Source organism: Coregonus clupeaformis, chromosome 35 (assembly GCF_020615455.1).
Source record: "Coregonus clupeaformis isolate EN_2021a chromosome 35, ASM2061545v1, whole genome shotgun sequence".
NCBI classification, from domain to species: domain Eukaryota; kingdom Metazoa; phylum Chordata; class Actinopteri; order Salmoniformes; family Salmonidae; genus Coregonus; species Coregonus clupeaformis.
The window spans coordinates 36,167,407-36,173,406 of NC_059226.1; the positions used below are offsets into that span (position 1 = coordinate 36,167,407).

At 43.5% G+C, this 6,000-nt stretch overlaps 1 protein-coding gene across 3 annotated transcripts in view; it reads right to left on the reverse strand.

The window, feature by feature from the left end:
• Nucleotides 1-5,649, reverse strand: part of LOC121551665 (testis-expressed protein 2-like) — a 56,302-nt gene extending 50,653 nt beyond the window's left edge. For all 3 annotated transcript variants that reach the window (XM_041864374.2, XM_045211050.1, XM_041864376.2), the window contains exons 1-2: nt 5,389-5,649; nt 3,945-4,054 (exon numbers count right to left, since the gene is read on the reverse strand). The gene's annotated coding sequence lies outside the window, so the exon portion shown is untranslated. The remainder of the gene's footprint in view (nt 1-3,944; nt 4,055-5,388) is intronic.
• Nucleotides 5,650-6,000: the final 351 nt, after the last annotated feature.

Here is a 6,000-nt window from a genome sequence, read left to right on the forward strand (position 1 = left end):
GCCCATCCACAACACCCTGGCAAAACCCAAGCCTACCTGATGGTAATAACGCTCACTGTTGCCCCTAGTGGCCAGTTCTGAAGGCATTTCCCAACATCCTCAGGACATGGATAGACGTCCAATTTCAATCTTGAACGACCTGGCTGGTGTGTGTGTGCGTGCACATGCACACTAAGCGATGTGTGGACACACACAAAACACCCACCCACACACACACTCCCCTGCCCTTGACCATCACACAGGGGAAGCCTCCATATGCATACTGAACACAGATACCATCCTACACACTGGTTGTTAAAAGAAGCAGTCGTGACTTGTTTCCTTAAGGCTGAGTACTGAGTCAGTCAGTCAGAGATGGCTGGCCAGAGCCTCAAGCTGAATGTATTTAGACCTGGAGAGAACCTACAGCCCTGCAGCTCAACCTGAAAAGCTCAATACACATAGTTGATTGAAGTACCCATGATGCTAACCTCATCCCCAGGCATTGGGAAGAAGTGTCTGGGAACGAGTTTACCGTAACACAGACACACATGCGCATTAACGCACGTACATGCAAACACACAGACACACACACACACGCACACACACACACTCATCCCCCCACACCCCATCACCCCCTATCCCCCACACATTCACACTCAGAGACAGTTCATATGTGTTCTCATTAGCATACTGTACCTACTTACCAACAAATCTCCAGTGTAGTTAGAGTAAAAAGTCTAGTGACAGCAGTGATCTCTTTAATTAGCCAAAATGGGGGATCCTCTTCAGTGTTTGGCAAAAACACTAAAAGCCAGAGGAGATTTATACCGTCAGTTGCAGAGTTTTTATTGCTCTTATTGAGTTTGGTAATGCCAAATTCAAGATGCTGTCCTGCCCTTTATAAAGTATACTGCTTCAGTCTCCCTAAGGCAGGCTGCCACACACACGCAGGCAGGCTCGCACACACACATAGAACACAAAACACACACACAGAATACAGAACACACAACACACACACAGAACACACACACACAGAACACAGAACACACACAGAACACAGAACACACACAGAACACAGAACACACACACAGACACGTCTCTTCGCAGATGACAGTATAATACAGTATGTCCTCTATGTAATGTGGTGAGATAAAGCAAACCGCTTAGCATTGTTAATGTATGCCAGAAAAAGGCACAGTGGTTTAGAGGGTTGGGACTGAGGGAGAAGGGGAGATGGACAGAGAGGGGGAGAGAGAGAAAGAGAACTACAAGACAAAATACAAACCCTCTAACCCAAAAAGGCCTGTGGTGTTGATGATCTCCTCAATGAAATGATAAAATATACAGACCACAAATTCCAATTGGCTATACTTAAACTCTTTAACATCATCCTTAGCTCTGGCATCTTCTCCAATATTTGGAACCAAGGACTGATAACCCCAATCCACAAAAGTGGAGACAAAATGTGACCCCAATAACTACCATGGGATATGCGTCAACAGCAGCCTTGGGAAAATCCTCTGCATTATCATTAACAGCAGACTCGTACATTTCCTCAGTGAAAACAATGTACTGAGCAAATGTCAAACTGGGTTTTTACCAAATTACTGTACGATAGACCACGTATTCACCCTACACACCCTAATTGACAAACAAACAAACCAAAACAAAGGCAGTCTTGTCATGCTTTGTTGATTTCCAAAAAGCTTTTGACTCAATTTGGCATGAGGGTCTGCTATACAAATTGATGGAAAGTGGTGTTGGGCGAAAAACATATGACATTATAAAATCCATGTACACAAACAAGTGTGTGGTAAAAAATTGGCAAACAACACACACATTTCTTTCCACAGGGCTGTGGGGTGAGACAGGGATGCAGCCTATGCCCCACCCTCTTCAACATATATATCAACGAATTGGCAAGGGCACTAGAATAGTCTGCAGCACCCGGTCTCCCCCTACTAGAACCTGAAGTCAAATGTCTACTGTTTGCTGATGATTACATTTACATTTTAGTAATTTAGCAGACGCTCTTATCCAGAGCGACTTACAGTTAGTAAGTGCATACATTTTCATACTGGCCCCCCGTGGGAATCGAACCCACAACCCTGGCGTTGCAAGCGCCATGCTCTACCAACTGAGCTGCACGGGACTATGATCTGGTGCTTCTGTCCCCAACCAAGGAGGGCCTACAGCAGCACCTAGATCTTCTGCACAGATTCTGTCAGACCTGGGCCCTGACAGTAAATCTCAGTAATACAAAAATAATGGTGTTCCAAAAAAGGTCCAGTTGCCAGGGCCACAAATACAAATTCCATCTAGACACCGTTGCCCTAGAGCACACAAAAAACTATACATACCTCAGACTAAACATCAGCGCCACAGGTAACTTCCACAAAGCTGTGAACGATCTGAGAGACAAGGCAAGAAGGGCCTTCTATGCCATCAAAAGGAACATAAAATTCGACATTCATTTTAGCAGATGCTCTTATCCAGAACGATTTACAGTTAGTGAGTGCATACATTTTTCATACTGGCCCCCCGTGGGAAACGAACCCACAACCCTGGCGTTGCAAGCACCATGTTCTACCAACTGAGCTACAGGGGACCTACCATACCAATTAGGATCTGGCAAAAAATACTTGAATCCGTGATAGAACACATTGCCCTTTATGGTTGTGAGGTTTGGGGTCCGCTCAACCAATAATTCACAAAATGGGACAAACACCAAATTGCAGAATTCTGCAAAAATATCCTCCGTGTACAACGTAAAACACCAAATAATGCATGCAGAGCAGAATTAGGCCGATACCCGCTAATTATCAAAATCCAGAAAAGAGCCGTTAAATTCTACAACCAATTAAAAGGAAGCGATTCCCAAACCTTCCATAACAAAGCCATCACCTACAGAGAGATGAACCTGGAGAAGAGTCCCCTAAGCAAGCTGGTCCTGGGGCTCTGTTCACAAACACAAACAGACTCCACAGAGCCCCAGGATAGCAACACAATTAGACCCAATCAAATCATGAGAAAACAAAAAGATAGTTACTTGACACATTGGAATGAATTAACAAAAAAACTGAGCAAACTAGAATGCTATTTGGCCCTAAACAGAGAGTACACAGTGGCAGAATACCTGACCACCGTGACTGACCCAAACTTAAGGAAAGCTCTAACTATGTACAGACTCAGTGAGCATAGCCTTGCTATTGAGAAAGGCTGCCGTAGGCAGACCTGGCAATCAAGAGAAGACAGGCTATGTGCACACTGCCCACAAAATGAGGTGGAAACTGAGCTGCACTTCCAAACCTTCTGCCAAATGTATGACCATATTAGAGACACATTTTCCTCAGATTACACAGACCTACAAAGAATTTGAAAACAAACCGGATTTTGATAAACTCCCTTATCTACTGGGTGAAAAACCACAGTGTGCCATCACAGCTGCAAGATTTGTGACCTGTTGCCATAAGAAAAGGGCAACCAGTGAAGAACAAACACCATTGTAAATACAACCCATATTTAGGTCTATTTATCTTCCCTTTCGTACCTTAACGTTTTGCACATCATTACAACACTTTATATAGACATAATATGACATTTGAAATGTCTTTATTATTTTGAAACTTTTGTTAGTGTAATGTTTACTGTACATTTTTATTATTTATTTCACTTTTGTTTACTATCTACTTCACTTGCTTTGGTAATGTTAACATATGTTTCCCATGCCAATAAAGGCCTTAAATTGAAGAAAAACATTTGAGAGAGAGAGACAGGAAGAGACAGAGAGAGAGAGAGAAAGAGAGAGACAGCGATAAATAGAGAGAGAAAAAGAAACAGAGAAAAGAGAGATAGAGAGATGCTAAGGCTATGGATCAATCCCCCCCCTCCCTCTCGGTGAGGTCAGGCCATACAGTCACCATGCAGGATGCAGATCAATAAGAGCTCATATTCAGGCTTACCTTGAGACTTCAGTGGCATTCAATCTGCTGCCTCTGGCCTGGGCTGCAACACTGTCTGCCCTCACTGACACTCACAGCCAGGCCATGGATCATGGTGAGGCTTTAAAGGCCTGCATGGGAGAGAGAGACACATAGGTTGTGGTGAGGGAGAGCACTAGAAGGTATACAATTATTTTACTGTCACACACACACACAGCACAGCAGTAGCACTCTGATTTGCGTGTAAACCCTGTCCCCCACGCCACTCTCTCAAGCAGCAGACAGACTGCAGTTCTGTGAATGAACTGGGACTCATACGATATTAATGTGCTGAACTTGTCTCCAACACAAACACATGGATGAATGACAAAACTCCACTGATCACTTCACTAACCCCATTCACCACAGAGAGAGTGAGAGCAGAGAACAGAGACTGAGATGTTCAGGTAAGGAGAGAACAAACGGTGACTGAACTCTGTTTCCAGCTAGTTACCAGTGTAGCGACATTGTAAATGCTTCTACCACAAAAACCCAGAAATATGTATGTGTAATGACAGGTGAGCTCACACAGTGCCTCAATTCCTGTCTCCCTAGTCATTATTGAAACCAACATAGGTCCCCTGTAGCTCAGTTGGTAGAGCATGGCGCTTGCAACGCCAGGGTTGTGGGTTCGTTTCCCACGGGGGGCCAGTATGAAAATGTATGCACTCACTAACCGTAAGTCACTCTGGATAAGAGCGTCTGCTAAATGACTAAAATGTAAATGTAAACATCAGTATCTGTCTCCTTATTCATTGTTGAAACCAACATCAGTATGAAAAATCATATAGAATGAGATATTTTCACCTTAAAAATTGTCCATGTCTGGCTCAGTTTCAGCAGGATATGCTATTATTACAAGCAAAGATTAGTTGGGCCTATACCTAGCTGATTCATCACTGTATCTCTGTGATACCTAGCCAATAATATTACTAAATGGAGACCTGCGAGCACTGCTTAACAGCTCAGAGCCTATAGACAACGAGCCCTAGCCTATATCTGCTCGCTGCAAATGATATGTCAGTTAATAACATGAAACCATGACATAAACACTGTAGCATAAACAAAGACGTGCATTCATATGCAGATAAATAGGCTAGGCTATACGCTACTGTATGTGTAACGTTATAGCCTAGGCTACAATTGCCTACCGCTCCCATTTTAGATGGTTGCAATGTATCAGCACCGTTACATTGTAACATTGTAGGTTAACCTCTGTAGCGGACATATTAAACAGGTTGGAGTCACATCGCCACTTTGGCTTTGTCTGTCCACATCTGCATAAGTCTTCTCTCTGCTTGCTCTCTTCCGTGTCAAATATAGTAGACCCACCCGACTGAATGGATTGGAGGATACAGCCATTGACCAAAAAAAATGCAAGCCATTTTAGAATATAGGCTATTATTACGGGCGATATCAATCTTACCGTATCGACGGTTCATTTCATCCACATCGGGCGTGTTTGACGCTGTCGCTGATGCACGCTGTAACTAATCCTGGATTTCCCACAATCAATCTGCGTATAGTATAGCAGCCTACATTCGTGACGATGAGCGCTGAATGTGAAGGCCAGCGTCAGCCCTATACAGTGAGATACAGTGAGAATAAATGATTCTCTGTTATCCAAGGGCAAAATAATCAAATCGGATCCGATGGCAGAACGCCTAATGGGCATCTGATCTCTAGCCTATACGCTCTGGGATTGATTAAAATGTTGGAGGCTGGAGACCAGATATTTGTTTTGGTGATCATACGACACACCCACATTGTATAACGCTGTCTTTATTCGACCCTGCAGCACCATATAGTCTACTTTACAATACTGAATTCATACATCAAATAATATGCATATTTTATGATATTGCAGCAGAAGAGTCAGAAGTGCATCATTATGAAGTGATGGTGGTGAATATCCTGAATTGTAATCACAGGCATCAGTTATGGTTTACAACATTTTGACAACACTTTTGCAAGCTCCCTTCTATAGGAAAGCAAGGGTGGGAGGGAGGGAGGGAGGGAGGGAAGGAAGGAAGGATCC